The following is a 12,279-nucleotide window of genomic DNA, read 5'->3' on the forward strand; positions in this document are numbered from 1 at the left end:
AGGTGGGGAAGCAAACTGAATGTCTACAGCCTGCAGGAAACCAGGGGCAGGTGTGGGACAGCCTGGGATGGACATTGCCAAGGGCGCTGGCAAGGGTGGAAGGAACCAATAGAACCCAGGTCTTTCTTTTCTTCTCTGGGGAAGTTGTCTCTGCAACCAAGGGCTATGAGAAGACACGTTGACCTCCTGGCACTGCAGCCTCACTTCCTCCTTGTAGTCCAACGGGGAAGCTGGGAGAGTTGTACTGATGTCCTACACTGGACACTGCGGACCCCACAGCCACTGCCCCAGGAAGGGCCCTGAGCCACGTGTGAGGGACAGAATCCCCCTTCCCATAGGCTTGAGGTCAGAGCTTGGCCTTTCTGCTTCATGGAACAAATCAAGGCTTGACTCAGCATCAGAGCCACCTGCACAGTGCCTTTGCCTACCTTTACTCACAGCCTCCAATTATCTGCTCTAACGAGTCCATGGGGAGGCTTTCTCAGTAATGGCCCTCAGTGGAGTCCATCAATGCTTCAAGGTACTTTGGGTTTTGCCTCTGACTTTGTCTCCTTGAGAGGTTTGTTCAGTCTCTTCTCAGCACCTGAGCTTCATGGACTCAGCACTGCATACACCACGGGCTCATTAAAATGCAGAAAGTGCTAATGAGCTATATCTTCTCTCTGATTTTCAAGTCCTTAAGACTTGTATAGCTAATTGTAGAGCCTTCAGGAGGGTAGAGAAAGAGGAAGTTTTCAGTGAGCACTTTGAGGAAGTGATAGAAGAATTCTCCAATTGATATTGATGCAGAGTGTCTCCTAATGGAAAGGCAGCTCCTGCTTGACTAACTTGATCTCCTTCTATGACCAGGTGACCTGCTTGGTGGATGAGGGGAAGGCTGTGGATGTTGTCTGCCTAGACATTAGTAGAGTCTGTGACACTGTTTCCCACAGCATTTTCCTGGAGAAACTGGCTGCTCATGGCTTGGACAGGTGCACTCTTTGCTGGGTAAAACACTGGCTGTACGGCCGGGCCCAAAGAGTTGTAGTGAATGGAGTGAAAACCACTTGGCAGTTGATCACAAGTTATGTTCCCCAGGCCTCAGTAATTGGACCAGTTCTGTTTAATATCTTTAGCAATGATCTGGACCAAGGGAACGAGTGCACCCTCAGGAAGTTTGCAGATGACACCAAGTTGGGTGGGAGTGTTGATTTGCTGGAGGGTAGGAAGGCTCCTCAGAGGGATCTAGAGAGGCTGGATCATTGAGCCAAAGCCACTTGTACGAGGGTCCTTCACTTGGGTCACAACAGCCCCATGCAATGTTACAGGCTTGGGGAGGAATGGCTGGAAAGCTGCCTGGTGGAAAAGGACCTCTGGGTGCTGGTGTGCAGCTGCCTGAGTATGAGCAAATAGCGTTCCACGTGGCCAAGAAGGCCAAGAGCATCCTGACTTGTATCAGGAACGGTGTGGCCAGCAGGATTAGGGAAGTGATTGTCTCTTTGAACTCAGCACTGATGAGACCACACCTCCAATGCTGTGTTCAGTTTTGGGCCTCTCACTGACGGAAAGACATTGAGGTCCTGGACCACGTCCAAAGAAGAGCAATGAAGCTGGTGAAGGGTCAAGAGAATAAGTCTTATGAGGATCAGGTGAGGGAACTGGGGTTGTTTAGCCTGGAGAAAAGGATGCTGAAGGGAGACCTTATCGCTCTCTACAGCTACCTGAAAGGAGGTTGGAGCGAGGTGGGTATCAGTCTCTTCTTCCAGGTAACAAAGTACAGGATGAGAGGAAATGTCCTCAGTTTTCACCAGGGGTGATTTAGATTGGATATTAAGAAAAAAAATATTCACTAAAACAGTTGTCAAGCATTGGAAAAGGCTTCCCAGGGAAGTGGTGAAGTCACCATGCCTGAAAATATTTGACAGACATGTAGCTGTGGTGCTTACGCACATGGTTTAGTGGTGGACTTGGCAGTGTTTCGTTTGCAGCTGGACTCAATGACCTTAAGGGTCTTTTCCAACATAAATCATTCTATGATTCTACGGTCCTTCTGCGTGAAGATGTGTTGCACCACAGTACTAGCCTTGGAGTGACATTTCTTTCTCTTCCTGTCCAGTCTCAGCCTTCCAGACTGCAATTCATACTGGTTTTCCTTTCTTATGTTCTTTTCCACTACCATAAAAACTCCCAATCATCTCTGAAATCCACTGTCAAGCTTTATCAAAGTACAACTACACTTCCCTGAGCCTTCACTTCACCAGGCCTAAAAAGCCCAGGTCTCTCAGCTTCCCAACACATGGTCTCTAACCCCATCTTAGCAGGTCTATGCCAGACCCTCTCCAGTTCTGCTCCTCTCCTCTGGAATGTGAAGCCCCACACTGGGACACACTGTTCCAGAAGTGGCTATGCCAGTGCTGAGTCAAAGGGGCATGATCACTCCCCTTCTCTGGGTGACCATGTTCCTCCCAGTGCAGTCCAACATGCACGCAGCCATACTCACGCTGAGCACCACTGGCTGGTCTGGCAGCCTTTGCAATTACCAGGTCCCTCTCCTGGACGTTCTTTCTCATCCAGTCAGGTCTGAGCCTGCCTTGATGAGAACATACTAGTTCAATGAAATTGCTGGCCAAGGCATGTATTACCTTGGTGATGCTCCCAGAATCACCAAATGAGGGTACAGAGACAGTAAAACCAGGGCTGGGGAGGAAAGGAAACCAGAGGTAGGCTGTTAGTATGGGAGGGCCTGAGGATGATTGGAAGGAAGAACTTGGGAAGGGCAAAAGTGGGTAAAAGATAATACAAGGTGAAGCCAAGGATATGATCAGGTCTGTTTGGGGGTACCAGCTGGGAAAGAATGACTGAAGTGGACAAGAAAGCTGCACTTGGTCTGGCAACCATATTTACACCTGACTTCCATGGTCCCAGGGATCCTGAGTTCTTTTCCCACCATCATGAAGGGAAGAGCCCCATAGTGGATGGAAACACAGAGTCCTTCAGGCTGGAAGGGACCTCAGGAGGTCTCTAGCCCAAACTGCTGCTCACGGCAGTGTCATCTATCAGGTCACTTGTGGTCGCAAAGGACTTTATTCATTCAGAACCTGAAACCCTCCAAATACAGAAACGGCACCAACTCTGGGAAACCTTCTCATACTCATTGACCCTCTTCCTCCCATCATGCATGACAGTCAAGAGCCTCGCTCCTCCTGAATCCCTTCTGATGGTTTTCTGAAGGCTCTTCTGTGCTCTGCCCAAAGCCTTCTTTACTCCTGACTGAACAAATCCAATTCTCTCACCCTTCTCATCGGGAGAAAGTCAATCTTAACAAATGTGTGCCTGAGATGTTTAAGGGTCTTCCACTGCTGCTGGATTCTCTTGGATCTGCAAAGGACTTCAGGGCTATTAGAATATCATCACCCTTGCGCCATGGCATTCTACGAGTGTCGCTCCTACTTGTCACCATGGTGTCATGTACAGATGCTGCAGGCTGTGAGGAGAGCCCAATCTGAACAATTAGTCATTCACTACCGAACGTTGGAGCTAAAATGTTTCAAACCCAAGGTGACAAGAGAACAGACTGGTGCTGTGGGTGCCATGCTTGATGCTGATGTACGTGCAGAGGAGGAATTCAAGACTGTAAGAATCACAGTAACTGTCACCAGAGGTGGCAGAACAGCTGAGCCATTCAAGTCAGAAGGAACCTTGGGAGGTGTCGTAGTTCAGCCCCGATCGGGACCAGACTACGCAGTCTCTCTCTCACTCCCCCCACCCTCCGAGAGAATAGGGGGAGATGATATAAGAAAAACGGCTCAAGGTTTGAGATAAGGACGGGGAGAAATCCTTAAAGTTACCGTCACGGGCAAAACAGACTCGACTTGGGGAAAACTATTCATTTATTTCTAAAATTAGCAGGAGAATGAGACAGGGAACAAGATAACCTCCCCCCACCCCTCCCTCTTCCCAGGCTTAACATTATCTCTACTACCTTCCCCTCCCGAGCAGCACAGGGGGGAAAAGGGAATGGGGGTCGCGGTCAGTTCATCACGCGTTGTTTTACGCCGCTGTATCATCGTCAGGGGAAGAACTCCTCGCATTCCTCCTCTGCTCCAGCGTGGGGTCCCTCCCACGGGCCACAGTCCTTCGTGAAACTGCTCCGGCGTGGGTTATCTCTTCCACGGGGTGCAGTCCCTCTAGAACAGCTGTCCCAGCGGGCCCTCCATGGGCCACAGCCTCCTTCAGGCCTCCACCTGCTCTGGCGTGGGGTCCTCCACGGGCTGCAGGTGGATCTCTGCCCCTCCGTGGACCTCCATGGGCTGCAGGGGGACAACCTGCTCCACCATGGTCTTCACCACGAGTTGCAGAGGAATCTTGGCCAGGAGCCGCATTACTCCTCCCCCTCCTTCTGAACTGACCTTGGCGTCTGCAGCCGTTCCTCACAACAGGCTGGCAGACGTCTCTCAGGATCCTTTTTACATCTTATTCATTTCTCATCTCCTCTCCACTTCTTGCAGCCAGGCCGGGCCGAGTTGGGCCCAGTCGGCTGCCTGGCGGGAGGCCAGAGGGTGAGGCCTGCAAGGCCCATAAGGCTCGCGCCTCCCCCTCTCTGCCCCCCACTCAGCTGCTTCACATCTTCTCCTCCTCTTTTTCCTGTTTTCCCCTACTTAAATACGTTATCGCAGAGGCGTTATCACGGGACATTCTGCTACCAATTGGCTTGGCCTTGGCCAGCAGCAGGTCCGCCCTAGGCCCGGCCGAGTCCACTGAACAAAGGGGAGCGACTTCTAGCAGTTTCCTACAGAAGCTACCACCTTAGGCCCCCCCTCACTAACAAAACCAGAACACATGGTCATCACCACAGGCTGCAGGGGAATCTTGGCCAGGAGCTGCATTACTCCTCCCCCTCCTTCTGAACTGACCTTGGCATCTGCAGCCTTTCCACTCACAAGAAAAATTCTTCACAACAGGCTGGCAGACGCCTCTCAGGATCCTTTTTACATCTCATTCACTTCTCATCTCCTCTCCACTTCTTGCAGCCGGGGTGGGCCAAGATGGGTCCAGTCGGCTGCCCAGTGGGAGACCAGAGGGTGAGGCCTGCAAGGCCCATAAGGCTCGTGCCTCCCTCTCTACCCCCGTTCAGCTGCTTCACATCTTCTTTTTTTTTTTTTTTTTTTTCTGTTTTCCCCTTCTTAAATACATTATAGCAGAGGCGTTATCACAGGACATTCTGCTACCTATTGGCTTGGCCTTGGCCAGCAGTGGGTCCGCCCTAGGCCTGGCTGAGTCCACTGAACAAAAGGGAGCAACTTCTAGCAGTTTCCCACAGAAGCTGCCAACATAGCCCCACCTCAGTAAACAAAACCAGAACACCCATGTCATTTCAGAAGTGATTTCTAATTCATCTGAGAATCTCTAATGCATTCAGCATTTTGTCTGTTATAACTGTGTTTGTCCAGGAATGCCTGCATCCACTACACTTCTCCAGAGGCATGAACCAGCCTGTCTGAGCTGGAGGCCTGTTTACATGCATCTTGGATCATCATACCACTGCTCTCCTGTGTCATGTCTGAGTAATAAAAGGATATTTTCTCCGTTCCGATATTTACAGATTAGGCTCTTCTTCCACAGCTGTGGTCAGGCTGAAGAAATTGCCCTTATGATCCTTACCTGCTCTGCTTGGGTCCTTCATGAGTTCAGGGGAGGAGAGCATGGGGCAACATGTCAAGCAATGATCTTGGTTTGAGCCCCTTCACCTGTGGGTTTCAGTACCCCAGAGATGGTGAATGACCTACAGGGATGTGTCTTGGAGTGTCTCCCCATGGTTTTCAGGCACCACGAACTGCTCCCTGTGCAGGGCAGCACCACCAGCTCGGGGCCCTGCAGGAGCACATGGAGGGGCAGAAGGGGTCGGTCAGACCAGCATGGACACACTCCCCTGTGTAATTTTACCCCACTTTAACAGGGGATAATCTTACTCTACATCTTCCAAGCAGTCACTGATCCTCAGGAAGGGTCTCATGGTAACAGGAAGTACAACCCTGTTGCTCATAACAGCTGCATCATCAAGTATTTACCTTTAAGCTCTTCTTGCTCTCTAGCAGGATCAAGCAGAACACCACCTGGCCACCATACCCTTGGCCTTCATGCCTAGAGCCATGTAGTCACACTCCATACTTTCTCCACTGGGCTACATCCTTGGTACCTCCATGGAAGCGCAGCAGAGGGTAACAGTCCAAGGGCTGGAAAAGCTTCAGCAGCCTCTTAACAATGCACAATTTGATCAAGGGCAGTGGACAGAGTTGGTTGGGAGCTTGTTGGGGTTGCTCACATCTTCCTGAGAGTCAAGGAATCCTGTGGCTGTTCTTACCTGGCAGCAAAAGGCACCCTCAGCTTTGTTGGAGGGTTCCCAGGAGTGCACCAAGGATCTTAGACCAAGTTCCCGGAAAATATTTTCAAGACATAGATGGATAAAACTCTGAAGAATGGAATGGCAAATCACTGTTCTTTCTGATGTCAGTGCAAGATTAGTCTGAAGTCCTCCTGTCGTAGTTCAGCCCCGATCGGACCAGACTACGCAGTCTCTCTCTCACTCCCCCCACCTTCCGAGAAAACAGGGAGAGAAAATATAAGGAAAAACGGCTCAAGGTTTGGGATAAGGACAGGGAGAAATCCTTAAAGTTACCGTCACAGGCAAAACAGACTCAACTTGGGGAAAACTATTCATTTATTACTACAAACAGCAGGATAATGAGACAGAGAACAAGATAACCTCCCTCCACCCCTCCCTCTTCCCAAGCTTAACATTATCTCTACCACCTTCCCCTCCCGAGCGGCACAGGGGGAAAGAGGGAATGGGGGTTGCAGTCAGTTCATCATATGTTGTTTTACGCCGCTGCTTCATGGTCGGGGGGAAGAACTCCTCACATTCCTCCCCTGCTCCATTGTGGGGTCCCTCCCACGTCCACAGTCCTTCGTGGAACTGCTCCGGCGTGGGTCATCTCTTCCACGGGTGCAGTCCCTCCAGAACAGCTGTCCCAGCGGGCCCTCCACGGGCCACAGCTGCCTTCAGGCATCCACCTCCCCCGGTACGGGGTCCTTCACGGGCTCCAAGTGGATCTCTGCTCCTCCGTGGACCTCCATGGGCTGCAGGGGGACAACCTGCTCCACCATGGTCGTCACCACAGGCTGCAGGGGAATCTTGGCCAGGAGCCGCATTACTCCTCCCCCTCCTTCTGAACTGACCTTGGCGTCTGCAGCCGTTCCTCACAACAGGCTGGTAGATGTCTCTCAGGATCTTTTTTACATCTTATTCACTTCTCATCTCCTCTCCACTTCTTGCAGCTGGGCTGGACCGAGTCGGGCCCAGTCGGCTGCCCGGCGGGAGGCCAGAGGGTCAGGCCTGCAAGGCCCATGAGGCCTGCGCCTCCCCTTCTGCGCCTCTGTCCCCGCTCAGCTTCTTCATATCTTCTCTTCTCTCTCTTTTTTTTTTCTGTTTTCCCATTCTTAAATACGTTATCGCAGAGGCGTTATCACGGGACATTCTTCTACCAATCGGCTTGGCCTTGGCCAGCAGCAGGTCCGCCCTAGGCCCAGCCGAGTCCACTGAACAAAGGGGAGCGTCTTCTGGCAGTTTCCTACAGAAGCTACCACCTTAGGCCCCCCCTTACTAACAAAACCACGACATTCCACCCCTCGCCTCTGCGAATTACGTATTTAAGAATTCTAATTAAAATACACACACATCGACAGAAAAGAAAAAAGAATTCCCCGCACCAAGAATCAAAATAATATCCTCAAAACACCAACAGTGGATAGACCATACAATTTACAAACAATTCACCACTTATCCCTTCACCACAATCAAAACATAAATTTCCCCTAATCATTTTGCTCTTTTGTCAAGTTCAGTCCCTGTTTTGCCCATTACAGCTCCCAATTAAACTCAATCCTTATCTCACATTCCTCGAGCCCCACGTTGGGCGCCAAAATAATTGTCGTAGTTCAGCCAGGATCGGACCCGACTACGCAGTCTCTCTCTCACTCCCCCCACACTCCGAGAGAATAGGGAGAGAAAATATAAGGAAAAACGGCTCAAGGTTTGAGATAAGGACAGGGAGAAATCCTTAAAGTTACCGTCACGGGCAAAACAGACTCAACTTGGGGAAAACTATTCATTTATTACTACAAACAGCAGGATAATGAGACAGAGAACAAGATAACCTCCCCCCACCCCTCCCTTTTCCCAAGCTTAACATTATCTCTACCACCTTCCCCTCCCGAGCGGCACAGGGGGAAAGAGGGAATGGGGGTTGCAGTCAGTTCATCATATGTTGTTTTACGCCACTGCTTCATGGTCAGGGGAAGAACTCCTCACATTCCTCCCCTGCTCCATTGTGGGGTCCCTCCCACGGGCCACAGTCCTTCGTGAAACTGCTCCGGCGTGGGTCATCTCTTCCACGGGTGCAGTCTCTCCAGAACAGCTGTCCCAGCGGGCCCTCCACGGGCCACAGCTGCCTTCAGGCATCCACCTCCCCCGGTACGGGGTCCTTCACAGGCTCCAAGTGGATCTCTGCTCCTCCGTGGACCTCCATGGGCTGCCGGGGGACAACCTGCTCCACCATGGTCGTCACCACAGGCTGCAGGGGAATCTTGGCCAGGAGCCGCATTACTCCTCCCCCTCCTTCTGAACTGACCTTGGCGTCTGCAGCCGTTCCTCACAACAGGCTGGTAGATGTCTCTCAGGATCTTTTTTACATCTTATTCACTTCTCATCTCCTCTCCACTTCTTGCAGCTGGGCTGGACCGAGTCGGGCCCAGTCGGCCACCTGGCAAGAGGCCAGAGGGTGAGGCCTGCAAGGCCCATGAGGCCTGCGCCTCCCCCTCTGCGCCTCTGCCCCCGCTCAGCTTCTTCACATCTTCTCTTCTCTCTGTTTTTTTTTTCTGTTTTCCCATTCTTAAATACGTTATCGCAGAGGCGTTATCACGGGACATTCTTCTACCAATCGGCTTGGCCTTGGCCAGCAGCAGGTCCGCCCAAGGCCCGGCCGAGTCCACTGAACAAAGGGGAGCGACTTCTAACAGTTTCCTACAGAAGCTACCACCTTAGGCCCCCCCTTACTAACAAAACCACGACACCATGGTGGAGCAGGTTGTCCCCCTGCAGCCCATGGAGGTCCACGGAGGGGCAGAGATCCCCCTGCAGCCCGTGGAGGACCCCACGCCAGAGCAGGTGGAGGCCTGAAGGAGGCTGTGGCCCGTGGAGGCCCCCCACTGGGGCAGCTGTTCTGGAGGGACTGCACCCCGTGGAAGAGATGACCCACACCAGAGCAGTTTCACGAAGGACTGTGGCCCGTGGGAGGGACCCCACGCTGGAGCAGGGGAAAAATGCAAGGAGTTCTTCCCCCGACGACGAAGTAGCGGTGTAAAACAACACATGACGAACTGACCATGACCCCCATTACCTCTCCTGCCCTGTGCTGCTTGGGGGGAAGGCAATAGAGACAATGTCAAGCCCTGGAAGAGGGAAGGGTGGGAGGGAGTTTATCTTAGAATCATAGAATCATAGAATCATAGAATGGTTAGGGTTGGAAGGGACCTTCAAAGGTCATCTAGTCCAACCCCCCTGCAAGGAGCAGGGACATCCCTGACTAGGTCAGGTTGCTCAGAGCCTCATCCAGCCTGGCCTTGAACGCTTCCAGAGATGGGGCCTCCACCACCTTTCTGGGCAACCTGTTCCAGTGTTCTATAACTCGCATCGTAAAAAATTTTTTCCTAATTTCTAATCTAAATCTACCCCCCTCTATTTTAAAACCATTACCTCTCGTCCTATCGCAACAGGCCCTACTAAACAGCCTCTCCCCATCTTTCTTGTAGGCCCCCTTGAGGTACTGGAAGACTACTGTAAGATCTCCCCAGAGCCTCCTCTTCTGCAGGCTGAACAGCCCCAACTCTCTCAGCCTGTCCTCATAAGAGAGGTGCTCCAGCCCTCTGATCATCTTCGTGGCCCTCCTCTGGACCCTCTCCAGCTGGTCCATGTCCTTCTTGTGTTGGGGGCTCCAGATCTGGACACAGTACTCCAGGTGGGGTCTCACCAGGGCAGAGTAGAGGGGGAGAATCACCTCCTTCGACCTGCTGGCCACGCTCCTCTTGATGCAGCCCAGGATGCGGTTGGCCTTCTGGGCCGCAAGGGCGCATTGCCTGCTCATGTTGAGCTTCTCGTCCACCAGCACTCCCAAGTCCTTCTCCTCAGGGCTGCTCTCAGTCTTGTTCCCTGTCTCATTCTTCTGCTTTGGTTTTAGTAATAAATGAATAGTGTTCCCCAGGTTGGGTCTGTTTTTCCTGTAGTGGTGGCTTTAAGGATTTCTCCCCATCCTTATTTCAAACCTCGAGCCATTTTTTTTATATCATCTCCTCCTATTCTCTCGGAGGGTGGGGGGAGTGAGAGAGAGACTGCGTAGTCTGGTCCTGATCAGGGCTGAACTATGAAAATGGGCCACTTATTCCTGCTGACAGAAAAAAAGACTGAATCAATTTCTTCAGTGTGAATTTCAGTTCCTGGTTCCTCATGCTGTAGATGAGAGGGTTCACTGTTGGAGTCACCACTGAGTACAGAACTGCCAGAAAAAGATCGAGATATCGAGATGAGGTGGAGGGGGGCTTCAGGTAGGCAAAGAAACCAGTGCTAATAAACAGGGAGACCACGGCCAGGTGAGGGAGGCACATGGAAAAGGCTTTGTGCCGTCCCTGCTCAAAGGGGATCCTCAGCACAGCCCTGAAGATCTGCACATAGGACACCACAATGAACACAAAACAACACCAAAATAGAAAAGCACCAAGAGCAAGAAGCCTTAATTCCTTGAGGTAGACGTGAGAGCAGGAGAGCTTGAGGATCTGGGGGATTTCACAGAAGAACTGGTCTACAGCGTTTCCTTGGCAGAGTGGCAGTGAAAATGTATTGGCAGTGTGCAGCAGAGCATGGAGAAACCCACTGCCCCAGGCAGCTGCTGCCATGTGGACACAAGCTCTGCTGCCCAGGAGGGTCCTGTAGTGCAGGGGTTTGCAGATGGCAATGTAGCGGTCATAGGCCATGGCAGTGAGAAGATAAAACTCTGCTGAAATGAAAAGGAAAAAGAAAAATATTTGAGCTGCACATCCCTGGTAAGAAATGGCCCTGGTGTGCCACAGGGAATTGGCCATGGATTTGGGAACAGTGGTGGAGATGGAGCCCAGGTCAATAACAGAGAGACTGAGGAGGAAGAAGTACATGGGGGTGTGGAGGCGGTGGTCGCAGGCTATGGCAGTGATGATGAGGCCGTTGGCCAGGAGGGCAGGCAGGTAGATGCCCAGGAAAAGCCAGAAGTGCAAGAGCTGCAGCTCCCGTGTGTCTGCGAATGCCAGGAGGAGGAACTCAGTGATGGAGGTGCTGTTGGGCATTTTCTCTCTTTGGCCACGTGAACCTGAAGACAGGTACAACTTTGGGAAGATCTCTCTGAGCAGATAAAAAGCCGTATCTCATAGACCCTCCTCTGCTATGCACGTCCTTTACATTTTCTAGGAGACCTTCCCTCAGCTCTGTGCCTGGAACTCTGGGCGGTGCTGGCTGAATGTGCTGTGAGGAGAAGAGCCCCCACCCACTGCCTGCCGAGGAGTCAGCCCTTTCTGCAGCAGTGGGGTCATGGGAATGACGGGGTGAGGGGCCAATGCCGGTGCTTGACTTTGTCAGATAAAACCGCTCCTAAAGCAGAAGGGCTTGTCAGCATCTGCACTGCCAGTGCTAAGTAAAGAGGATTGGAGTAGGCAGGCTGATGGGCTTGGGGTTTTTTTAGGGTGCTACCCCCTTCTCCCCTCAGGAATATTCCTGGATGTCAGAAACACTCAACATTTCAGCTGCACTTAGAGATAAAACGTAGAGTGCTGCAAAGGAAAGGACTGGCAGTGGCTTAGCGCACAGTGAGCTCTTTCTTGTCTGCCCTGGAGGGGATGATACAGAGATCTCTGAATTCTCCCTCCCACAACATTTCTGGTTTCTGTGTCCCCTCATTCCTTGATCGTAAACCTGCTGCCTGGGGATTTTCCTCCTGGGAGGGGTTTCCCTGTCTGATCTCTTTTCCCTGTCAGCACTCACAGACCCCATGCCAACCTCTGTGCACTCACCCTGGCCCTAGACACACCTGCCTGTTTGCAGGGCACTGGCTGGGTGCCTGTTCCTGTTTGGAGGTTCCAAAGGCCAGGGCAGGACAACCCTGCTGGGTGCAGCAAGGGTGATGCTGGTGCTGTCCGTGGGCAGAGGAGTGGCTGAAGGCTCTT

Source organism: Chlamydotis macqueenii, chromosome 8 (assembly GCF_036417535.1).
Source record: "Chlamydotis macqueenii isolate bChlMac1 chromosome 8, bChlMac1.mat, whole genome shotgun sequence".
Lineage (NCBI taxonomy): Eukaryota > Metazoa > Chordata > Aves > Otidiformes > Otididae > Chlamydotis > Chlamydotis macqueenii.